This window comes from Rattus norvegicus, chromosome 16 (genome assembly GCF_036323735.1).
Source record: "Rattus norvegicus strain BN/NHsdMcwi chromosome 16, GRCr8, whole genome shotgun sequence".
In the NCBI taxonomy this organism is placed as follows: Eukaryota; Metazoa; Chordata; class Mammalia; order Rodentia; family Muridae; genus Rattus; species Rattus norvegicus.
This window is the reverse complement of record NC_086034.1, coordinates 61016220-61043532: the sequence shown is the minus strand read 5'-3', so window position 1 is coordinate 61043532 and position 27313 is coordinate 61016220. Positions and strand designations below refer to the sequence as shown.

Genomic DNA, 27313 nt, shown 5'->3' with positions numbered 1-27313 from the left:
ATCCCAAGATGATCCCCTGGGTAATTACTAGTTATCCTTCTTTTGCAATATGGATTCAATCCTCTCAAATCTCCAATTCTCTCAGCAACTTGAACCAATTAAAATCTCAATTGTCTTTTTTGTGGTGCCTAATTTTTGCACCCCATCTCACATATTCAGAAATAGTTAGAATCCATACAAAGCCTAATGTGTGTTAGTTGCATAAACCATTGCATCTCCTTCTTAGATCAAGATACTGATGTCTTTGAATAATGTGAATGGATATAAGTGCCTCTCCCTATAATTCAGAGCAGAACTGTTTTAGAAGGAGATCATGTAATTTCTCCACCAATTAAAAAAAATCCTTTAAAATGTAAGAAATTGATCAAACTTCCATCAAGGCATTTAAAGGTTAAATCAAGATATGTGGGCAGATCTGAGTTTTCAAATATTTCATCCAAAACTATAAAACTATGTTTTAATCTAACTATTTTTTGTCTTCTGTAGAGTATAGGTTATAAAGTCAGAAGAAATTGGTTAATCAAAAGTGAGTTAACATGGCTCATGTCTAATCATGTAGCCCTGGGAAATTCTCAGTCTCTTAAGCTGAATGAGAAAGAAATTAGAAGAATGAAGTCCACTAGTTACTGAATCAGAAAAGTAGAGGACTACAGAAGGGGAAAATCATCTAAGATAGCAAAATCTTATCCTATTCGATACTAAATAGTCCAACCTATGTAACATGGATATTAAGGTTTTTATGTAAGTCAGAAGCATTGGAAACATTAGTAAAAGTGGCAAAGGGTATTCTTAGATTAGTCAATAATTTTATGAATTGACATTGATCTGTGGGATTAGTTCATGATTTAAACATTTAAGGATTTAATATACTATGAAAGTACAACCAGCACACAAAAAATAATGTGATAAATACATGGTTAAAGAAAATAACTATAATAATACACTGCAGATTTCAATCCATATATATGATATATTATTAGAGATGAAAGCACATATTAATCATAATAAAAATGATAACACATAAAACAGAAAAAGAGTGCTTCATAAAAGATGTAACATGGGAGTCTAACCTTATGCTTATATTGTAAGAGAGGTTAATGTTCTGTGAGAATTTTCAGATGTAGAATATAGTATAAATAAAAATTAAAGAAAAATTGACAGATTTTTAAAAATAAAAGGAATAAACACATCAGATTCCACATGAGGATATGGAGCCAATCTGGCTTTAGAGAAATAACTTGGAATAAATTCAAGTTCACATGTAGAAATGGATATAGAAATGAAAGGAGATTAGAAAAATAATACAGGAGTAATTTTTCAGGGTTATAAAATTTGGATCAAAGAGCCCCTAGATGGCTGATGATTTAGAGATGATGACCAATGAACCAGTCACACAAGTAGAAGGATATGAATATAACTCATTACTATTGTTTGATCCTTGTCACCAGGATTTTAGTGTAGAGATACACATCAGATTATAATAGAATAGAATTCATTCTACTGAATTTAGTTGCCTGGTTTAGATGTGATAATCCTAAAACAAACCTTCCCTTTATCATTCCTCAGAGGCTGATTACTATCAACTATCTTCACTTAGATGTCAGTGCCGGGACTTAGAATAGTTGTAGACATTGGTATAGTCTTCAGTTTTCTACCAAATACTTCCTCTATTTTATTCATGAAGTTTGACTATCTTCTTAAATGAAAGTGGAAGAAGGCAGGCATGAAAAAATTTCATTAGCTGAAGTATCCCTCTGTGTGTACAGGAAGAACAACAAATATTACACCCCAATTATATCAATGATACTAAAGAATAAAATTAGGGAGATTTTCAATGCCAATGATCATCCTTTTAATTATTAAATTTAACAATGAAACCAATAGAGTAACGTTCCATTTTATTTTCTACAAAGTAGAAAGTCTATAAGAGTGAATAAAATATATCAACAAAGTGTGTGCCATATAACTATATCCTTTTTACCTTGTCTGAGAAGGGATTGAGACAACTTAAAATGGCTGCAAGAATGGAGAATTTATAGGAGAGTAGTGAGACATGGCTCTTCAATTTCTAGATTTTGTCCAGATCTGGAAAAAAGAGTACAGGTACTTGTATTCACACACATCTGCAGCCCTTACAACACACACTCACACACATATACACACACTCACACACAGATACACACACACACACACTCACACACATACACACACATAGATACATATACATACATGCATGTGTGCTTTCAGGTTTCCTGTAGACCAAGTAAAAATATTGAGAACCTACTAAGACCAGTTTACGTTTGACCACTAGTGATAATCTGATGATAAAGATGAAAATAGAATCAAATTGTATGTTTGAATATAACTGATACCACTGTTTTTATAAGTAGGACATTTAACAATTTTATTAACCATATTACATAAACTTTGTATGCCATGTAGAGAAATAAACATGGAACTGCAAGGAATAAACACATTATTTTCTTATCCCTTTTAATAGTTATTCCTGGTTGTCAACTTGACTATATCTGGAACGAACTATAGTCCAGAATTGAAAGGCTCACCTTTGACCCAGATCTTGAGGCAAAGTGTCTATGAATCCCAGGAGATTAAGGCAAAGAGATCTCTGAGTTCAAGGTCATTTGGGACAAAGCAAGTCCCAGATCCAGGCATGGTGGTACACACCTTTAATTTGGACCACAGCTTCTGCTGGAGACCTACATAAAGACATTGGAAGAGGGAAGACTCTCTGTCCTCTGCTTGCCTTGTGGGACTGAGCCACTGCTAGATCCTTGGACTTCCATTCACAGCTGCTGCTGACCATTGTTGGGGAGTTGGGCTACAGACTGTAAGTCATCATAATAAACTCCCTTACTATACAGAGACTACCCATAAGTTCTGTGACTCTAGAGAACCCTGAGTAATACATCCCTATACCTGTTTGATTCCATTGTAGTAAATATAAATTGGGCATCGAATTACTATCCAGGTCTGTGTTTCCTGTCATGAGAAAACTGAATTTAGGGGAGAAGCATGTGTCTCCTGCACAACAGGTCATTTGAGAAATTGTTTTTAATTGTAGATTATGAAGATGACACTGGGCAAGCTGAAGTATGAACATGCAATATTCTTGCCATTATAAAATTTTCATCAGAGTTCTAAAGCCTCCGAAATTCTTCCTTGGGAATACTTATGTTATAGGAGAAGTGGCAATTCACGTTAGTGTCACTGTTCATTGAGTGTTTACGATGTGAGATTGAGCGCTACAGTTGTTTGCCTTTGATTCCATCCACGAAGTTGAGCACAGGGGACTCAATAGAGGCCAAGACTTCTGTGCTGAGGAACAATCCCAGTGCAGCCATCTCATGGTTTGTGACCTGAGGGCAGTGACTTAAGGGCTCTCCCTCCCAGTTCCCCCAACTCTCAAATGGATATTACCTTGACTTACATAAGGATAATCTGGGAGTTGGAAAGGAAGACCTTAAGGTAGAACGACCTTTCCCTTTAAATAGAAAAAAATACTTTAAAATTTTCTCTCTTCCACATTATAGCTAATGCTTTCTTTTTTAACTGCTGTATAAGTAGGTTTTTTTTCTTTTCTGAAGTTAATTGTAAAAGACACCAGTGAGATAGTTTGAAGGGCAAAATGCTTAAAGTGTCCAACTTCTATGACCCGAACATTACACACTAGAAAAGTATTTTATTTTCTGTTCCAAGAAAATGAGTCTCTAAACAGCTACTAATACTGAGAGAAACTGAAAACAATACAGTAAAGTCTACTTAGCAAGGCAATTTAAACATCTCCCTATCTTTGAGACTTTTGCACAAGAGCACATTAAAGCATAATGGTAGTCAAAATTAGCTATTTAAGAAAAAAATATCCATTTGAGCTGGATGTTCTTCCAGTTATTTTATGGAAAATATCGGAGTCAGCTTTTTATAGCATTAGGCATCAAAGGACCATAGCAACTGAGTTTCAGGAGGGATGAACATGGACGAGTCAGATGAGCTGCCTCTTGAGATAGGAAAGAGAAGATTCTGTCATCAAACATGACATGAAAGAGAATACAGAATGAGCACTAAAAGGGCTGCACATCCCTAGCCAAACGAGTGTCATTAAGATGTGAGCATTTCTTAAAGGAAGTTGCAGTGATCTATCAGTCACTCTTGGCTTATCGTATACTATCAAACAAACACGTTTATAAAGAGAATATCAATTTTGATATTTATTTAGCACAATTTGGGTTTATTTTTTTATTTTTATTAACATGAAAGTGGACTTAATTATTAACATGAAGGTGACTATTTTCTATTTTATAGCTGGGGAAAAAAAAACCACTAAAGAATTATTTTAAAGGTGTTTGAGAAGGTCTTTTCGCCTACTATTTGTTTTACTAATACCAAGAGCTAAACAACAGAGACATACTTGGACATTGTTTATACTAAGACTTTATGCGAGAGCTGCCTGCTGGCAAGGACTACTGCCCCCACACAGCATGGGGCTGAGGAAAAAAAGCTTTAAGTAAAATACAGATTTGCCATGAGAACATAATGTTGGAAGCAGAAAGCCCTCACTGTTTAGAATAAAATAGCACATTTGCAGGACAATGGTTAGAACAGGAATCTGAAAGGAATAAACATTACTAGCTTTTATCTGAACACTAAGCAGAAAAGTCTTAGGGAAATAGCATGATTGACAGAGTAAGACCTCTGCCATCTGGTGACAAACTTGAAAACACAAGCTTTTACAGAAATTCTTGAATTTCAAAATAGTCTATTAAAAGTCACTTTTCTACATTGATCTTGGTCACAACTCAAGGGAAAAAGGTGTGATTTTGTATCATCATATTTATTTTGACCAAAAAATTATATTTATAACTCAGGGATGGGAAATGTGTTCTGTTTATATTAGTTCAGCTTTGGAGATGAAGAAATACAATCATTTTAATAAACATGTTTTAGTTTAGCTTGCGTTACTTTAAATGAATTAATCATAAATTAACAAGTAGAGAGCAACAAAATCTAACTTAAACTAGCTTTCTGTTCAGGACATTAGTAAGTATTGATTATCAAAATAAAGAAAATAAAAGCCACTTAACAGGCGTGAATTTTTTTAGTATCAGCCTTTAATGAAATAGATTCAGAAAGATTTAATGGCACATAAAGAGAGTTGAAAGCCTCAATAGCTCTCACACAGTGTGACTAGTACCAATTAAAAGGATTCATAGTTATTTAGCTATCATGTTTCTTACTGTGCCTGCTATGTGTGCTTTGATATTTATCAGTGGGCAAATGTTAACAACTGAATTGTCACTTATAACTGCTCCAATAGAGAAACAATGGTATATGTCAACCACTCCAGGACAGGCTTCATGGTCAACAATAGCTGAACCGCATATACAGAACATCACAGTTTTCTGTATCCTCTTATTTGGTTATAGTTTAGTGTTATTTATTACTTTTGTCATTATTTTTGACTATATATATATATATATATATATATAATGTTCACTGATACTGTGAAGCTAAGTGAGTTTAGCAGTTTCTTCTGATATAAAGATTTTTATGAATTAGAAAGACTACAGTAAAGATACTAAATGAAAAATTTTGTGGCCCTGTTGGACATAAGTAGAGACAAGAAAAATAAATGTACACTAAGTAAATGAAATGGTATGGGTGTACCTAATGACCCTGTATTAAACTCTTGTTTCTCAGCTCTAGACACTTCCAAGAAGTGTTAGATGCTTCGACTACCTTTGGATTGCCAGAGACATGGACTTAATGCTGATATCGAGACACTAGCTCTTAGGGATTCTTAAACTAGCAACCACGAGAGGAAAGCTTTCACTGTCCTCTCAATATGTTACTTTATCACATGCTGAAAAATATTGTTGAATGAACCATTCAAATCTGTGAGCTTAAATCCTAGAAAAGATGTATAGCTCACTTATTTATGGTAACTATAAACTCAATAAACAAAACAGGAGGGAAAAAAAAGGTATGCTGCGTTCAGATACAGCAGTATGTAAGGCCTCATTGTGAAAACTTCAACAAACTTCAGGAAAACCTAAAGATATGGGCAAAATACTTCCTGACACAGGAGAATATTCTTATCTGCCCCATTTCAGATAGACTGGAGAAATCGCTAACAGCAGGTGAGAGATTCAAGGTCAACTGAGATCAGAGAAATGAAGAGAAAGGATCCCATGGGGTTAGGGATGTTTTTCTCTACAGAAACATCGTTATCTTTCAACCAGACTTTCTTCTTCAGCGCTAACAAGATTCAGATATTGTTTTTCTTCAATATATATATATTTCTACCTCTGAGTTGAATATGCATTTGTTTAATTTTGCCCATTCATCTACTACTCCCTAAGGGGCAATAGGAGGCGCTTAATAACGTTATTAAAGAAGTAAGTAGCTGTGGTCCCTGTATATCAGTTGCTTTGTGTATTCAGTAAGTGCTCAGTCAGATGAAACTAAATGACGCATTGCTCCATCATTCCTAAGATATTCATCTCTTCCATACGATTATCAATAATCATAGTAGTCAAAGAATGAGATTTATGGATCTTACGTATCACTGTCCATTGTACCAAACACTTGTGTATCATTCTAAACTGTAATGACTTCTTTACTGATTTTTTGTCATCTGTGTGTAAATTTAGCTAAACTGAAGAATGTTAAAATGTGTCGCTGAATAACACATCTAAAAGTATATCTATGACCTGTTTTTAAAGGTTTAAACAATGGAATAAATTTTTAAGAACTCCAGATTCATAGAATTTGAAAATATACTCACTATTTGTTGATAACAAAATACATCATTTGAAACAAAAAGAATCATCTTGTAGATGCTATGTCCACAATCATTTCCTCAGTCCTTTGGATTGAACTCAAGACTGCACCCCTGTTAGGCAAGCACTATACCACCGAATTGTCATTACAGCTCTTTTTTAATATGTTGTTTTGAAACAGGGTCTTCTTAAGTGCCTCAGGCAAACTCACTCTGTGAAATTTCAATCCTCCTACCCCCCATCTCACAAACAGCTGTAATTAGAGACCTGTGCCTTCAAGGAAGGATCTCCAAGAAATGTTAAACTTTTAAACATTTTTTGTTCATTTATGTACAAGTAGGCTTAACTTCCAAATGTTTAATATATTTAAAAGAGTTAGAAGTGCTAAGAGCTAGTTCAAGTGGTTCCTAGATAAAGGCAACCTTGCAGATATTAAATAAATCTAATGTGAATACCTTTTCTTGATTAACATTTAATTACCTTCATAGATATCAAAGAAAACATATAAAACATAAATTATTGATTTAATTTTGCAGCAATCAAGCTAAGAAACAATAGCTTCTCCAGAAACGTGTACTGGAACACATGCTGACTGGCTTTCTGTAGGATCTCTCTCTCATCATCATTCTTACAACTCTGAATTTGCAAAGCTTTGCATGGAAAATATACTTCCCAATTCTTTCAGTGCATAACCTGTTTGTGCTTAAATTTCATGAAGTTGTATATTTATAGAAATTCACCTTTTCAAGGTATTTAGAGGTCTATGTCATTAGCTATAAAACCTAATTCTGACCATTACCTACTGATTATAAGGCCTTTAATCACACTAAAAATTGGTAAAAAAAAAAATTTAGACTACATTCAGCTGGGCTAAAAAATTCTTTTACAACCAAAAAGCAGTAAAATATTGGAAGAGTTTGGTTACATTAACACACACACACACACACACACTAAAATTTATACAGAAAGAATTTTGTTCTCAGACCTATGGCAGACAAACATAGCCAATGTTATCTTTGTTATCTATCTTCTGTTCATCTATTTGATAGTCCTTATTTGTTTATTAAGCTTATACTTTGGAAAAATATATTGAACAATTTGGAACATAAATTATAATAAAATGATTTAATTAATACGCAAACTAATATAAACATGTATTGTTCACATACTAAAATTTTAATAATTTTATTGATTGAATAAACAATATAACATTCACTCGATTATTTCTTTGTTATATTATTAGTATAAAATCCCATTGCAGCATGTTCTCATATCATGCAATTTTTATATCCACAGAAATGATGGCTCCTTCCCAGACATATTAACTCAGAGCTAGTTTTTAATACTTTAAACTAATGTCCCTATGTTTTCCATCAGATCATGAAAAAAATAAAGTCATTTATTTTTTACTTCTGCCTACTCAAGTAAGTTTCCCTAACATACCGGCCTTGAATTTTTGTCAGTGTGATACATTTAATACATTTTATACTGAATGATCACCTTCAAAAGAAACCAACTTCACAAAAGATATTATATATATATATATATATATATATATATATATCCATCCAGTCAAATTCTCTGTTATATATAACATACATATATACACATATGCATGCACACAAACACACAGACACACACTCACCCATAGTTACATATAAAGCAGTTGTATATGGTATATGTGTAAATATCTATATATCTATCTGCATATCTATATATCTATATATCTCATATCTATATGTCTATATTTGTAAATACACACATATAGATATAGATTATATAGACATAGATGACATAGGTATAGATGACATAGAGATAGCGATAGATGCTCAGCCGACTCTACATGTACAGATGATATATAGCTATGTTGATAAGTAGATATATAGGTATGTAGAGACATAGCTACAGCTATACACATGCATATGCATATACAGACAAAGAAGTTCTTTTTTATTTTTCTGTCTTGGGACCCCTCTCACTCTTATGATTTTCTTTCACTTTTCAGAAATTTTATTTACTAAAACTTGTCTCAGTGTGCATCAGCAGACAACAGTGGAGAGACACAGTCTTGAGTGGCTTTTGGTGGCAGCTGAGTTTTAGTATTCTCAAGGCCCCAAGTCAACCACAGCCACACCATTACCACTTCGTTTTCTTTCCTAGATTTTTGTTTTATTTAAACTTTTCTTTCTGCCATTGTATGGCAGGTAAGATTAGTTTCAAAATTACTGCAATGAGGTGAAATTTTTCTTTAAAAGTACTTTCATTTGTGGTCTTGGCTGCTAGCTCAGTCATCTAAATGGTTGTCTGGCAATGATAAGGACCTAATTCAGTCCTCCATAATCCACACAGTTTTTTAATGGCATGCATGGTAGCAGTATTCTAATTCCAGTAATGAGGGAAAGAAAGAGACAAGCAGCTCTCTGGAGCTGACTGACCAGCCGGCTAGCCTAATAAATGAATTCCAGTCAGCAAGAGACCCTTTATCAAAATCAGTATGAATGATGACTGAGAAAACGTAGGCAAGGCTATCCTCTGGCCCCTATGGCCATGTTCATACCTGTGTCTATTGAACACACACACACACACACACACACACACACACACACACACACACACTTTAAATATACGCAGTGAGGGTTGGGGATTTTGCTCAGTGGTAGAGCACTTGCCTAGCAAGCGCAGGCCCTGGGTTCGGTCCCCAGCTCCAAAAAAAATAAAAGAAAAAAATAAATAAATATACGCAGTGAGTTGAATACACTCAACAAATTGCAGGAAGAATATATGAACATATGTAGCCTGGAGGAACACATTAATATTTGGGACACATTATGTAATAAAGAGATAAGGTTTATGACTAGGTTGCCTAAAATTTAAATTACAAGTTGAGACGGTAAACTCTCCTAACTGACATCTTTGCTGAATGCTGGTAACACAATTTACACAGAGGACACCTGCAATCACCATAGGATAAGAGAATGCTTAGTCACTGAGACTACAAGAATCAGCGGTCCAGGACCATCAGTGGAGACATTTTATATGAACTCTGCATGAGTAACAGATACTCAAGCGACATGATTAAGGTAAAGGTAACTCTCTGAATAACTTTGTTGAATTACCTCAGGGTGCTTTATACACCCTTTGTTCATAGCTATTGCCTCCTGATCGAAACATTTCTCCTTGGCAAAAAGGAGACTGAGGAAGCAAATAAAACTAACAGGCAACACATTGCCAAGGTTACATCAACAATAAACTTTTGCTAGGAAAGTTGAAATACTTCCTTGTGGGATTGTATGAACACTGTGCTCCAGGATGTAGCTTCCTGTAGTAACTCTCCATTCGTATTCCTATAGGTATATTTTTGCCTATTCTGCATGCAACGCCAATAAAATCATAGGGTCATCCATCTAGAATTGGGTGATATATTTCCTTTGGTCTGTTCCACAAGGGGAAAGTAAACACATACATATTATTTTTGGCAAATAACAACAGAGGAAGTTTAACATCAACTTATGGAGGATCGGGGCTGATTGGATTATCAGTGACTAAAAGAGCCAGGAGCCAAGGTTCCTCAGTTGAATTCAATCTCTAGAATCCACATGGTCCAAGAAGATAACAAATTTCTGACTCAGAACTTTTCCTCTGATGTACAGACACGTGCATGCATGCACACGAACACACAGATGGGAGAGAAAGAGAGAGAGAGAGAGAGAGAGAGAGAGAGAGAGAGAGAGAGAGGTAAAATACTGAGAATAAACTATTTAAACATGAGAAGTTTAAATTTTTGTTTAAAACAAAAAGAAAAGTTGAAAATGGAAGCATATTTTATTTATTAAAAAACATTTAGTTTTCATAGAATATGATCGTTCTTCAGATCAAACAATTGTGTTCCAAATATTGTAATTTTAATATTCAAATATCACTTATAATTGCTGCAAGAAATTTATCTTGACTGAGACTTCCAATAGAAAATAAGAAAAAAAGAGTCCATGTATCCGAACAAGAACAAAGAGGAAGATATGGCAGGGTTTAGAGGGATGGGAGGAAGGAAAAATATTTTAATTATATCATAATCTCAAAAAATAAATACAATTATAGTCTGTACTAGTTAGTTTTATTGTCAGCTGGAAACCAACCTATTTTCACCTAAGAAGAGGGAATGGTAAACTGTCTGGATCATATTTGCCTGTGGCCTCTGTAAGAGACTCTTTTGGTTGATGTAGGAGAGGCCAGCCCACTGTGAGAAGTAGGTCTCAGTCATATTGGAAAACTAGCTGATGCAGGCAGAGAATAAGGTTAACCACTTTCCTCTATGATTTCTCCTTCAATTCTTGCATTAAGTTACTGTTCTCATTCCTTCAATGATGAATTACAAGATGAGATAAATCCTTTCCTTGCCCAGTGACTTTTTTCATTATATTTCTCACAGCAATAGAAAGAAAGTTAGAATGGAATCTTAACCCCCATATTATTGAAAATACAGTTAGTAAATAGTTACATACCCAACACTGTTCATTCTTGGAAATGAATTTAGAAATAATAGTGTGTGTGATTAAAATAGGTGCAGAATATTATTATATTCATGAAAATCAGTGAAAGCATTGTGTATGTTGCTTTATGAGCAGATTGAAAGAAGGTTTATAAACTATTTCCCAGCATTTTTGAATATTCTGACTCTCATGCTTATTCCTTATCATAATATACATAAACCCATTGTAGTTATTATGATAAAATGAAGAAAAATGATCTGAGGAACAAGTTATACTTGGCATTTGTAGTTATGAGCCATCTAACTGCAATAAGCTTATTTTAGTGTTTGCCTGTTGTGTGGTTCCCAGTGCCATCCAACAAGAATAGACATTAGTTTTAGTAAATGCTGGTTTCTCAAATGCGCTTTTTATGATTTATAGAATTTAGGTTTTATTTTAGACATTCAATTCCCATTTAACTGTCTCTTAGCAACTTGAAAATCTTAGTAATGAAATAAATGTAGAGTTTGCATTTGCATTTGAATTCTATTTACAAACTCAATATAATAACTCTAAATTATGCAAATCTTTGTTACTCAGTTTGGTGCAGGACAATTTTGGTGAGGACTCACTGGTGACAGTCATCATAGGTGACCAAGTAAGCAGGATTGATCACTATATCCGGTTCATATCTAATATTGGACCAAGAAGATTGGTCCAGTACCTTTTCTGTATGACTGCCTGTATTGTTTAACCCCCTTGCCCTCAGTGTACCCATCTGTTCATGCATATAATAGAATGCTCCATCTACTTATATTGGAATGTATCCAGGGGAGTTGTACTACACGTGGCCTATTGCTTCTACTCTGCTAAGTTAAAGGCATTGGGAAGACCAGGCAGGCACATGAAGATTCGCCTTAGTCTCCAGGTTACTGCCTCTAGGAGTTTACCTTATGGCATCCATGCATTGGGGCTATGAAATCAGTTGTTGGAAGCCTTGCATTCAAATTTACTTATACCAATCTTTTCTTATGAACGGATGAATGGAAATTGATCCATTCAACATTAACTTAGCCACTGTACATTTACTGCTGAGATCAACATCATCTATTTTCTATACAATAAGATTGATATACTCTGCAATTATGAACTATATAGGTCATGGGGACCAATATATTATGAGATGCACTCACCTTCCTCCACACAGTCTTTACACTGGAAGAGCATTAATAGCTATCTCATCAGAACTCGGGCTGACACCAACACTGCCCACCCCTGCCCACATCCCTGGCCCAAGAGGAAACTGTATAAGGCCTCTGGGTTCCCGTAGGGGAGGGCCCAGGAGCGGCATGACCCCTGTGCCTGAGACACCGCCGGAACCTGAAGGAAACAGACAGGATAAACAGTTCTCTGCACCCAAATCCCATGGGAGGGAGAGCTAAACCTACAGAGGCAGACACGCCTGGGAAACCAGAATAGACTGCACTCTGCACACATCCAGACGCCAGAGGAAAACACCAAAAGCCATCTGGAACCCTGGTGCACGGAGGCTCCCTGAAAGAGCGGCACAGATCTTCCCGGTTGCTGCCGCCGCGGAGAGGACTTAGGCAGTACCCCACGAGCAAACTTGAGCCTCGGAACCACAGGTAAGACCACTTTTCCCCGGCAAGTAACCTGCCTGGTGAACTCAGGACACACAGAGGCAAAATACCTCTAGGACCGGGCACTTCCTGTGTTTACCTGAAGTCCCACACCCGCGGATCCCGGCCCGCAGCAGCTCTCTGCTCCCAAACCCCATGGGAGAGAGACCTCACCGCTTGGTAGGTGGGCACTTCCGAGGCTGCAGAGCAGAGGAGACCACCAACACTGCCCACCCCTGCCCACATCCCTGGCCCAAGAGGAAACTGTATAAGGCCTCTGGGTTCCCGTAGGGTAGGGCCCAGGAAGACCCCTGCGCCTGAGACACCGCCAGAACCTGAAGGAAACAGACCGGATAAACAGTTCTCTGCACCCAAATCCCTTGGGAGGGAGAGCTAAACCTTCAGAGAGGCAGACACGGCTGGGAAACCAGAAGAGACTGCACTCTGCACACATCTCTGACGCCAGAGGAAAACACCAAATGCCATCTGGAACCCTAGTGCACGGAAGCTCCCGGAAACTGAGGCACACATCTTCCTGGTTGCTGCCACCGCAGAGAACTCATGGGCAGCACCCCGCGAGCAAACTTGAGCCTCGGGACCACAGGTAAGACCAACTTTTCTACTGCAGGTGACCTGCCTGGTGAACTCAAGACACAGGCCCACAGGAACAGCTGAAGACCTGTAGAGAGGAAAAACTACACGCCTGAAAGCAGAACACTCTGTCCCCATAACTGGCTGAAAGAAAACAGGAAAACAGGTCTACAGCACTCCTGACACACAGGCTTATAGGACAGTCTAGCCACTGTCAGAAATAGCAGAACAAAGTAACACTAGAGATAATCTGATGGCGAGAGGCAAGCGCAGGAACCCAAGCAACAGAAACCAAGACTACATGGCACCATCGGACCCCAATTCTCCCATCAAAACAAACATTGAATATCCAAACACACCAGAAAAGCAAGATCTAGTTTCAAAATCATATTTGATCATGATGCTGGAGGACTTCAAGAAAGACGTGAAGAACTCCCTTAGAGAAACACAGGAAAACATTAATAAACAAGTAGAAGCCTACAGAAAGGAATCGCAAAAATCCCTGAAAGAATTCCAGGAAAACATAAATAAACAAGTAGAAGCCCATAGAGAGGAGACACAAAAATCCCTGAAAGAATTCCAGGAAAACACAATCAAACAGTTGAAGGAATTAAAAATGGAAATAGAAGCAATCAAGAAAGAACACATGGAAACAACCCTGGATATAGAAAACCAAAAGAAGAGACAAGGAGCTGTAGATAAAAGCTTCACCAACAGAATACAAGAGATGGAAGAGAGAATCTCAGGAGCAGAAGACTCCATAGAAATCATTGACTCAACTGTCAAAGATAATGTAAAGCAGAAAAAGCTACTGGTCCAAAACATACAGGAAATCCAGGACTCAATGAGAAGATCAAACCTAAGGATAATAGGTATAGAAGAGAGTGAAGACTCCCAGCTCAAAGGACCAGTAAAAATCTTCAACAAAATCATAAAAGAAAACTTCCCTAACCTAAAAAAAGAGATACCCATAGGCATACAAGAAGCCTACAGAACTCCAAATAGATTGGACCAGAAAAGAAACACCTCCCGTCACATAATTGTCAAAACACCAAACGCACAAAATAAAGAAAGAATATTAAAAGCAGTAAGGGAAAAAGGTCAAGTAACATATAAAGGCAGACCTATCAGAATCACACCAGACTTCTCGCCAGAAACTATGAAGGCCAGAAGATCCTGGACTGATGTCATACAGACCCTAAGAGAACACAAATGCCAGCCCAGGTTACTGTATCCTGCAAAACTCTCAATTAACATAGATGGAGAAACCAAGATATTCCATGACAAAACCAAATTTACACAATATCTTTCTACAAATCCAGCACTACAAAGGATAATAAATGGTAAAGCCCAACATAAGGAGGCAAGCTATACCCTAGAAGAAGCAAGAAACTAATCGTCTTGGCAACAAAACAAAGAGAATGAAAGCACACAAACATAACCTCACATCCAAATATGAATATAACGGGAAGCAATAATCACTATTCCTTAATATCTCTCAACACCAATGGCCTCAACTCCCCAAAAAAAAGACATAGATTAACAAACTGGATACGCAACGAGGACCCTGCATTCTGCTGCCTACAGGAAACACACCTCAGAGACAAAGACAGACACTACCTCAGAGTGAAAGGCTGGAAAACAACTTTCCAAGCAAATGGTCAGACGAAGCAAGCTGGAGTAACCATTCTAATATCAAATAAAATCAATTTTCAATTAAAAGTCATCAAAAAAGATAAGGAAGGACACTTCATATTCATCAAAGGAAAAATCCACCAAGATGAACTCTCAATCCTAAATATCTATGCCCCAAATACAAGGGCACCTACATACGTAAAAGAAACCTTACTAAAGCTCAAAACACACATTTCACCTCACACAATAATAGTGGGAGATTTCAACACCCCACTCTCATCAATGGACAGATCATGGAAACAGAAATTAAACAGAGACGTAGACAGACTAAGAGAAATCATGAGCCAAATGGACTTAACGGATATTTATAGAACATTCTATCCTAAAGCAAAAGGATATACCTTCTTCTCAGCTCCTCATGGTACTTTCTCCAAAATTGACCATATAGTTGGTCAAAAAACGGGCCTCAACAGGTACAGAAAGATAGAAATAATCCCATGTGTGCTATCGGATCCACCACGGCCTAAAACTGGTCTTCAATAACAATAAGGGAAGAATGCCCACATATACGTGGAAATTAAAAATGTTCTACTCAATGATAACCTAGTCAATGAAGAAATAAAGAAAGAAATTAAAAACTTTTTAGAATTTAATGAAAATGAAGGTACAACCTACCCAAACTTATGGGACACAATGAAAGCTGTGCTAAGAGGAAATCTCATAGCGCTGTGTGCTTGCAGAAAGAAACAGGAAAGAGCATATGTCAGCACCTTGACAGCACACCTAAAAGCTCTAGAGCAAAAAGAAGCAAATACACCCAGGAGGAGTAGAAGGCAGGAAATAATCAAACTCAGAGCTGAAATCAACCAAGTAGAAACAAAAAAGACCATAGAAAGAATCATTAGAACCAAAAGTTGGTTCTTTGAGAAAATCAACAAGATAGATAACCCTTAGCCAGACTAACGAGAGGACCCAGAGAGTGTGTCCAAACTAACAAAATCAGAAATGAAAAGGGAGACATAACTACAGATTCAGAGGAAATTCAAAAAATCATCAGATCTTACTATAAAAGCCTATATTCAACAAAACTTGAAAATCTACAGGAAATGGACAATTTCCTAGACAAATACCAGGTACCGAAGTTAAATCAGGAACAGATAAACCAGTTAAACAACCCCATAACTCCTATGGAAATAGAAGCAGTCATTAAAGGTCTCCCAACATAAAAGAGCCCAGGTCCAGACGGGTTTAGTGCAGAATTCTATCAAACCTTCATAGAATACCTCATACCAATATTATCCAAACTATTCCACAAAATTGAAACAGATGGAACACTTCCGAATTCCTTCTATGAAGCCACAATTACTCTTATACCTAAACCACACAAAGACCCAACAAAGAAAGAGAACTTCAGACCAATTTCCCTTATGAATATCGACGCAAAAATACTCAATAAAATTCTGGCAAACCGAATCCAAGAGCACATCAAAACAATCATCCACCATGATCAAGTAGGCTTCATCCTAGGCATGCAGGGATGGTTTAATATACGGAAAACCATCAACGTGATCCATTATATAAACAAACTGAAAGAACAAAACCACATGGTAATTTCGTTAGATGCTGAGAAAGCATTTGACAAGATTCAACACCCCTGGATAAAAGTCCTGGAAAGAATAGGAATTCAAGGCCCATACCTAAACATAGTAAAAGCCATATACAGCAAACCAGTTGCTAACATTAAACTAAATGGAGAGAAACTTGAAGCAATCCCACTAAAATCAGGGACTAGACAAGGCTGCCCACTCTCTCCCTACTTATTCAATATAGTTCTTGAAGTTCTAGCCAGAGCAATCAGACAACAAAAGGAGGTCAAGGGGATACAGATCGGAAAAGAAGAAGTCAAAATATCACTATTTGCAGATGATATGATAGTTTATTTAAGTGATCCCAAAAGTTCCACCAGAGAACTACTAAAGCTGATAAACAACTTCAGCAAAGTGGCTGGGTATAAAATTAACTGAAATAAATCATTAGCCTTCCTCTACACAAAAGAGAAACAAGCCGAGAAAGAAATTAGGGAAACGACACCCTTCATAATAGACCCAAATAATATAAAGTACCTCGGTGTGACTTTAACCAAGCAAGTAAAAGATCTGTACAGTAAGAACTTCAAGACACTGAAGAAAGAAATTGAAGGAGACCTCAGAAGATGGAAAGATCTCCCATGCTCATGGATTGGCAGGATTAATATAGTAAAAATGGCCATTTTACCAAAAGCGATCTACAGATTCAATGCAATCCCCATTAAAATACCGATCTCATTCTTCAAAGAGTTAGATAGAACAATTAGCAAATTCATCTGGAATAACAAAAAACCCAGGATAGCTAAAACTATCCTCAACATTAAAAGGACTTCAGGGGGAATCATTATCCCTGAACTCAAGCAGTATTACAGAGCAATAGTGATAAAAACTGCATGGTATTGGTACAGAGACAGACAGATAGACCAATGGAATAGAATTGAAGACCCAGAAATGAACCCACACACCTATGGTCACTTGACAAAGGAGCCAAAACCATCCAATGGAAAAAAGATAGCATTTTCAGCAAATGGTGCTGGTTCAACTGGAGGTTAACATGTAGAAAAATGAAGATCGTTCCATGCTTATCACCCTGTACAAAGCTTAAGTCCAAGTGGATCAAGGACCTCCACATCAAACCAGACACACTCAAACTAATAGAAGAAAAACTAGGGAAGCATCTGGAACACATGGGCACTGGAAAAAATTTCCTGAACAAAACACCAATGGCTTATGCTCTAAGATCAAGAATCGACAAATGGGATCTCATAAAACTGCAAAGCTTCTGTAAGGCAAAGGACACTGTGGTTAGGACAAAACGGCAACCAACAGATTGGGAAAAGATCTTTACCAATCCTACAACAGATAGAGGCCTCTTATCCAAAATATACAAAGAACTCAAGAAGTTAGACGGCAGGGAGACAAATAACCCTATGAAAAAATGGGGTTCAGAGCTAAACAAAGAATTCACAGCTGAGGAATGCCGAATGGCTGAGAAACACCTAAAGAAATGTTCAACATCTTTAGTCATAAGGGAAATGCAAATCAAAACAACCCTGAGATTTCACCTCACACCAGTGAGAATGGCTAAGATCAAAAACTCAGGTGACAGCAGATGCTGGCGAGGATGCGGAGAAAGAGGAACACTCCTCCATTGTTGGTGGGATTGCAGACTGGTAAAACCATTCTGGAAATCAGTCTGGAGGTTCCTCAGAAAATTGGACATTGAACTGCCTGAGGATCCCGCTATACCTCTCTTGGGCATATACCCAAAAGATGCCCCAACATATAAAAAGGACATGTGCTCCACTATGTTCATCACAGCCTTATATATAATAGCCAGAAGCTGGAAAGAACCCAGATGCCCTTCAACAGAGGAATGGATACAGAAAATGTGGTACATCTACACAATGGAATATTACTCAGCTATCAAAAACAATGGCTTTATGAAATTCGTAGGCAAATGGTTGGAACTGGAAAATATCATCCTGAGTGAGCTAACCCAATCACAGAAAGACATACATGGTATGCACTCACTGATAAGTGGCTATTAGCCCAAATGCTTGAATTACCCAAATGCCTAGAAGAAATGAAACTCAAGACGGATGATCAAAATGTGAATGCTTCACTCCTTCTCTAAAAGGGGAACAAGAATACCCTTGGCAGGGAAGAGAGAGGCAAAGATTAAAACAGAGACTGAAGGAACACCCATTCAAAGCCTGCCCCACATGTGGCCGATACACATACAGCCACCCAATTAGACAAGATGGATGAAGCAAAGAAGTGCAGGCCGACAGGAGCTGGATGTAGATCTCTCCTGAGAGACTCAGCCAGAATACAGCAAATACAGGGCGAATGCCAGCAGCAAACCACTGAACTGAGAATAGGACCCCCGTTGAAGGAATCAGAGAAAGAACTGGAAGAGCTTGAGGGGCTCGAGACCCCATATGTACAACAATGCCAAGCAACCAGAGCTTCCAGGGACTAAGCCACTACCTAAAGACTATACATGGACTGACCCTGAACTCTGACCTCATAGGTAGCAATGAATATCCTAGTAAGAGCACCAGTGGAAGGGGAAGCCCTGGGTCCTGCTAAGACTGAACCTTCAGTGAACTAGACTGTTGGGGGGAGGGCGGCAATGGGGGGAGGGTTGGGAGGGGAACACCCATAAGGAAGGGGAGTGGGAGGGGGATGTTTGCCTGGAAACCAAAGAATTATTATTAAGTATTAAATAAATTTAAAAAAGAGTTAAAAAAAGATTAAAACATGAAAATGGTAAAAAAAAAAAAAAAGAACTCGGTCTGATAGTCAAGGCAGGGGATGATGGACATTTTGGAGAAAGTCAAAGTGTAATTGATAAATGGAAAAGAACTACTAACCAACAAAGCTAACTAGCCCTGTGGTTGTAGTTGATATAACTAGATGCTAAGTTCCCTGGTAGGGGCCTGCCCCCATCTACAGAATGAACAATAGGAGGTGGGGAACTTCACTGGGTAAAGACTAAAGACTGTAACTCTCCCTTACAGTTCTGTGCTAATAAATGCTGGGTTTTTTTTCTCTTACTACTTTGTGCTAATTAACGCTGAGGTTTTTTCTTTTTTCCTCTCTGGCTCAAGCACCTCTCACCAGGCAAGAGTTCTAGAAATCGTTACATCGTGAAATCGTGAACCAAAAGAAAAGAAAGGAAAAGAAGAAAGTAATTTACAAAGATAACACACACAAACAGACATTCGCTCATCCACATACACAATCTGGTTGGGCATAACAGTTTCATCAACTCCACAAGTGTTCATGCATGCTTATACACACACACACACACACACACACACACACACACGCACACACACACACAGAGGCGCGCGCCCACACACACACACACACACACACACACACACACACGCACGCACACACAGCACACACGCACACACACACATATATACATATAACTGTATACATACATATAGACAAAGAGACATATGCAGGGTATTTTCCTAGAAAGGTGAGCTGGTGCCCAGGAATCATTAGACTGTGTAACAGTGACAGGAAAGGCATTTCAACACTGAGAAGCAGTCGTGGAATAAACTCTATAAGGACACTGCATTCTTAGAGCTCACCCATTGCAAGCCATTTCCAGAAAACTCACTTGCATTCCTATAGTCTTTCCTAGATAGATGCTGACAGTTTCCTAAAGCCATTTTGTCTGTGTGTGCATCTTATCCCTTCTTTATGTCTAGGTCTTTCTACATGGCCCTTGAAGAAGAAGATTGTTTCCCTTGCTTCTGTCAGGTAGACACAAAAAGGATCAACTCGTGGGAAGTCTTGCTTCTCTCTTTTGCCAGTTACCTTGATGGTTCTCTGGCCATGTCCTGCCTGTACCCTAGCAACAAATATTCTCTGGCTGTGTCACAGAGAAAAAACTTAGAATGAAAAAATGCAAATTAATGTACTATTGGCTGTCTCTACTGTAAATTGGGAGACAGAAAAAGTGAATATGATTTAGAGTTGAGATATTAATATTATGTGAGTTATAAATTGTTGATGAGTTCTAGGATTTACAAAGGCCAGTGTTGGAAATTTAACTAATGAATGAGTAATGAGGAACTTATAATATTAGTGAATCACCTCCAGATGAGTATTGCATAGAGATGAACAACATTATGTTCATTTGCCAATGAAAGAGGAACCTGGTTCTTTGGACTTGATATCTTTGAATGAATGAACGCTCATTGCAAATATCTGATTTGTGTATTAATCACTATTTAATTAGCTCCCATTGTTAAAATGTATTTTTATGCATAGAAAATGCTTTTGTCACTCTATCTTTTGGGCTCTAAGTATGTGTTCTCCACGTTTTGACAAAGCTATCTAGATATAATATACATATTTAAATGATTTTATCTTGTTTTTCCTCTAGCAATGTCATTATTTATACACAAGAAGCTCACAATAAAGGCTTAAATAATTTATTTTGATTTACTTTCTGGCAGCAGATAGAATACTATTTAGAATGTAGTTCAACTTATCATTTTTCATTTACATTCTGTTAGCTAACATATCAACAGGCAATGTTCCTACAGTCATCATAAATACATAACACTTACTTAACGATTTGCCCCATTAAGGTACAAAGAAATAAATGATGGAGACTAGGTTTATGTCAAGACAATCTTAAGTGTAACATTCATATAAAATCAATGAAGATGTAAAACACTTGTTTTATATCCTTTTTATTTGCACACTGAGCCAATAAAGCACAGGACAGACTTTTCCCCTACTAAATACTGTATCACACAGAGTCTTTATGGATAAGATTTAAAATCTTCAGTTTGGCAAATACTGAAACACTTCACGATTGTTAATTTAAGCTTTGTTTTGCTTTAATTTAGTTTGTCTGAGACAGGATCCACTATGTAGGATTACTATGTAGCTAAGGCTAGCCAACTGTGGCAACCCTGTAGCAGCCCCTCCTTGCTAGGCTTAGGAGAAGGAGTTAACATACCTGGCTTTACTTTACTGCCCTTTTACATTACTGAAGTTAATGAAACTCACAAGGTACGCGTTTGATGAAAGCAGCATTTGATTTAGTAGGTCTGGCAAACAAAGATGTCAAGCAGGTGCTTATTTACTTCCTCCACATTTTATAATTGACTTAAAACTCTCAGAAAAAGAAAGTAGTTGAGGCTTAGAGAAAATCCTACTGGCAACGAGCACACAGATTTTACATTAATGAGTAGCACAGTACTGTTTCTTGGTGTCCTTTTGTGTATGCTCAAAGGACTAACACAGACACAGAATTTAGACTGTAAAACCATTGTGAGTTCCCCAAATTATGAGTAGATATTATGTTGGCAAAAACCCATGGTTCAGGATTTGTCTTTTTGTTCTGTTCAGTATACTGGGTTTTTGCTGAAATGATTTAGAGAAAAGCTACCATGGGTAGTTGGGAAGCATAGCAAGCATGTTTTTGTTTAAGGTGTGAACATGCATAGTTTTATTGTTATACATCATGAATGTAGGACAAAGAATGTTTTAAAAGGAAAAGTACTCAATTAAAAAGTCAGTAGGCAGAACGTTGTCTTAAGATGAGGCAGAAAAGGATAAAGACAGTCAAATAGTCACATGAAAAAAACTAGTTAAAGATATTCTAGATAATTAATTTTCAAGTATGACCATAACTTACACATGTAAAGCACATTTCTGCACTATGGATTTTCCTTTACAGTAACAATTCTGTATATTTTCCTCTAAGTTGTAACACTTAGAGAATAGACCTAATGGAGGAACCTTTTCAACATCACATGAATGAAACAGAGGAATGGGAAATTACAGGACTTTTTCAATGTACAAAAATCATTCTTATGACAATTACCTCAAGAAAAGCAGTGAGAGCAATAAATAAAATACAATGTAAAATATATTAAAATTCCTAAATAAATGATAGTGCTGATAAAAGTGAATTCACACACAAAAAAGTAGCGAGAGTTGACTTTTCTTGAAGAAATCAGTTATATATGGCAATTTGTATATTAAAATAAAATAAAACGTGGTAGCTTTAATTATGGAGAAAAATATCATGGTAAATGATCATTTTTTGATGATTCATTCATTTACAACGAAGATGCTTTTAAGCTGCCAAGGGCGTGTGGTACAAGAAGAGCAAACCACTTCTAATGCACATGTCTGTCCTGATCAATTTGTAGATGTTCTCTGGGGCGATAGAAGGGCAGCGTTTCTCTCAGGTTCCAGGGAATGGCACGCTATGATTGATTAGAATATAGAAGGCTGACTCACTCACTCACAATTTGCTTATATCTACCACATTTCTTCATTTCAAAGAAGAAGTAAATTAAACATTAGTGCTGTCATTTCAGTGGAAGATGCCTTTTTTGAGAATCTTTCCTGATGTGTCAGACTACCCTATACACATACCATCTAACCTACCTTCCTCAAAATAGTACAAGGCATAAGCTAGGCAGTTAGTTTTTTCATGCAGTTTTTCCTCACTGTTTTTCTCGCGCTCAGACTGACTGGCTTCTCTGAAAGCTCAGAGCCTTCAGCAGGAGGCAGGAGGCTTGTGGAGTTGATACAGGGTAAGATGCACTGGATGGCCCAGACTAACTAATGACATGCACAACACTAAGTCCAGGTCTGGCTGCACCAAAAGTGAAGCATTCCCCATGACTCCAGCTCTCCACCAGATCACATTTCCCCGAAAAAAATAGGAAGAGCTTGTAATAAACATGTCACCCTAATGAAGTGAGAGGGCAAAACAGTAAAATTCAAAAATCCTTCCTTCAAACATCCTTTAACTATTTGGCTTTTTATAATATCTCAGGATACAAAGTGTGTATACAAACATACATGCTATATATCTATTATAACATCATTATGGAATATAAAATCCTACATTTTCAGAAACTTATAGTTCATATTAAATCCCCTTCAACTGAATCATATTTTCTAAAATTATGAAAGTGATGGAAATATTTCTATTTGTTTATTTCTGTGCAATAAAAATTACTTAATCATTGATCAAAAAGCAAAATACCCATTTGCCTATGTGCTCAGCTATGATCTCCAAACATTTTCACTATGTTTTCAAATAATGTATGAAAAAACAGACAGAAAAATTAAATATTTAGTTTTATTCAATAAGGTTTCCACTCCCTTTTAAGTGCATCAATTTGAGGTGTGAAGTAACACATTATTCCTTAAATAACGGCTTTAATTGGATAAAATATTTTCTTTAGTCTCAGCATGACTTTGTTAGGGATATAAATATACAATATCTTTCCATCAAGTAGATTATAGTTTGCAAATATCTAAGTGTCACCATTAGTTATGTATTTAGGCATGGAATGAATGTAGTTTGTAGATTTAAACTGTACAAGTATAGTTGATTACTAGATATTAGAGTTCGAGAGGGAAATTGAATATAAATATGGAAATAAACATTGAATAAATTGTTACTTTTCAATGGCTGGAGGCAGAGAAAGTAGGATTTGAGCAAGCAAAAGGCAAAGACAGCTATGACACTTGTGACCTTTGCAATATGCAGCTGATTACTATGGGAACCGATTGAGTTAGCGGGAGCATATTTTATGGCACAGGTTGAATTGGATTTGTGAGGGCTTATGTTTTAGGTTAAAGTGTTTAAATTTAGTATGAAAATAATCCATATGTAATAAAAGAGAGCAGAGGAAGAATTAGAGCTAGTATCCAGAAAAATGATACTAATATAGCAGGAAAATTCAAACAATAATAGAACTTAAAAGACAGGTGGGAGTCTTGGATGTAAGAAGAAAAGATAAGAAAATGGGTGCTTGGGAGATGACTCAGTGGATTAAGTTCTTGGTGGCTATAAGGAGTACAGTCACATGATTTAGAATGCAGAGGCTGGGGATCCTAGGGAAGAGCAGGCTAGGTTTAGAAGCCAGGATTGGCTCTTCCTAAACTCAAGAGGTGCTTCCTCAATGGATGAAGTGATTAGTCATTGACCGAGACACCTTGAGCTAAGCTCAAGCCTCAAATTCTTGTCCACTCTCTCACACACAAGTGTCCACATTTCTGCACATAGCACAGAAATAAACAGATACAGAGGATTGTATTGCAAAGTAATTTTGTTTTAAGCAAATGCTAAAACTGAAAATAAGTCTCATAGACTCTTTAGGCACAGTCAAGCTAAATGCAATTTTTTTGTTTGTTGTAGGTAAAACAATCCCTATAATATGATAGTATTTCATGGAGAAAGAAGGTACAGAAAGTGAAATAACTGTTCAATAATGTGTATGATAAGTGTTGGATTAGACGGTTTTGAACATAATATTCTTTGTGTGATTAGAATAAGTGATGACTAACATTATGCTCATTTACAGATAAGAAAACTGAGTGAGGTGAAATTCACTTAACATTTTCATTAACAAAATTATAGTAGTTCATCAACTAAGTTCATAAATCTTTAGACAGACTCATATTATTGTAATGACCTTCAACAGTGGTTCTCAACTTGTGGATCACAACCCCCATAAGGGTCACATATCATATATTTACATTAAGAATCATAACAGTAGCCAAATTACAGTTATGAAATAGTTCAAAATAATTTAATGGTTGGATCTCAAAGAACCTAAAGAACTGTGTATTAAAGGGTCTCAGGACTAAGATGTGTTGAGAACCACTGGCCAGCAGGAAATTGGATAATTCTAATTAACTCAACTCATCAGGCACAGAGTTTAATAAGTCAAAGGGTAAATCTGAAAGTGTTATCAAAATATCGTGACCTAAGTAACTCATGGACTTAGACACCTTTACTAAAAAATCATCGGCCTTTAATAATGCAGGCAATGAGGAAAATGAATTTTAACTTTGGTGTATAATAAATGACTTTTTAAAATTCTTATATTTACATAGCTGTTCTCTCTGTCAAATATAAACCAACCCTCACATCATGAACCATTCAGCTTAGTCCCTCAGTGGCTGCTCTGTATCGACAGGCCTCTAGATGACTAAACTTCGTAATATTTATTTTTTCTAGTTTAATAATCCTTAAAATCCTTCTAAAAATATCACTCATGACCCCTGTATTATGCTTTTTTTCTCTCATGATTTTGTTATAAATACACTAAGGGTAGTTTGGAAACACCATAGCTCTCATAGTACACAACTTAGGTTTGCCCAAATCTTTTAATACTTACTATTGTCAAGAGAGTAAATGTAAAACTGGGTCAAAAATACCTGTATACTGTATTTCAGTCTGATGTACCTTGTTCTCACCCTGCAAATGCTATTCTCTTTTCCAAGAGTATAATAAATATATTTCTTAAAATTAAGTATACATATATGGAGACACTATTATACTCCCAATTAATATGCACAATTTTTATATTTTTATGGTTGAGTTAAAATAAATTAAGTACAAAACAGCAAGGCAACAACAAGGAACTGCCTCTTCATTTAGAATGTTGTCATTTAAACTTTCCCTCTTGAAGTTAAAGTTTGCTCTATTTAAAAGTCGAATAAATAAGCTGGATCCTATATTTTTACTTAAAGAGGATCTGAATACAGGTGACACCATCAGACATGACATCATGAAATAAGAAAAGTCTCACTGGGTTCCACCCCTAGCTTCAGACAACAAAAGATTGTTGAGAAGTAGAGAACTAGTCATTCCCAGAGATAAGACCTTTTGTTGTTTATATAATTCCACGTGGCCATACCTGTAATCATATACATACAGCAACATGAAATGGACTCTGCAGGATGTTCTTATATATTTATACATTTATCCACATATAATAAAAAAGAGATCATTAAAAATGGGAAGGGTAGGATGGATGAAAATTAAGGGCATGAAAGATTTTATTACATTTCAATTAAAATAATTATACATTAAAAATAAATTGGATGCTATCTGTTTTGGTTTTGTGGCTTCTAATTAATTGTTATTTCTTTTTTATTATTTACATTTATTTACTTATTGTTCCTTTGTGCGTGGAGGGGTGTGAGTGCACACATGTCACGCTGGATTGTGAAGGTCTGAGGATAATATGAAGGGGTGATTCTCACCTCCCACCATCCTGGGTCTCAGGGATCAAACTCAGGCTGAGACTCGGCAGCAAATGCTTTTCCAGACTGAACCATCTCACCAATCTCAAACTATCTTATTTTAAAGTCTCAAATTCAAGGGTCCTAAAATTTTTAGACCAAAATATTTGATTCACGGAGTATTCATAGCCATTAAAACTTTCATACCAAAAATATTAATTCTATAAGTTATACAGTTCCTGAATTTACTAGAAATGTATTGAATGTAAGATACAGGTGTTGGTAGTTTCTTGTTTATATCTGCTTTGTATTTTGATTTACAAATCACAGAGTTATATGCAAAGCGTTCACTGTATGATTCTAGGAGCCTTGACAAATGTTCCTAAGTATGTAAGATAGACACCATATGGCTTCTAAAACTTTCTTATTCCTCTGCAAAGTCTCATCCATGGGACCCACAAGTTTGTACTCTGTTCCTGGAGATTTTGTTAAGTTACTAGAAATTGTCTTCTTTTTAACCTTTTTACATTTCTGTTTCATTTACTTTTAATTTT

The 27313-nt window shown here is 36.5% G+C and overlaps 1 protein-coding gene across 4 annotated transcripts in view; it reads right to left on the bottom strand.

Moving 5' to 3' along the window:
- Sgcz (sarcoglycan zeta) overlaps nucleotides 1-27313 on the bottom strand; it is a 1080539-nt gene that overhangs the window by 400724 nt on the left and 652502 nt on the right. The window contains exon 1 of one of the 4 annotated variants that reach the window (XM_039094727.2): nucleotides 1982-13145. The exons of 2 other annotated variants lie outside the window; for them this stretch is intronic. The gene's annotated coding sequence lies outside the window, so the exon portion shown is untranslated. Of the gene's footprint in view, nucleotides 1-1981; nucleotides 13146-27313 lie in introns of those variants that run through there. One more of the 4 variants, XM_039094729.2, reaches the window with a different exon arrangement.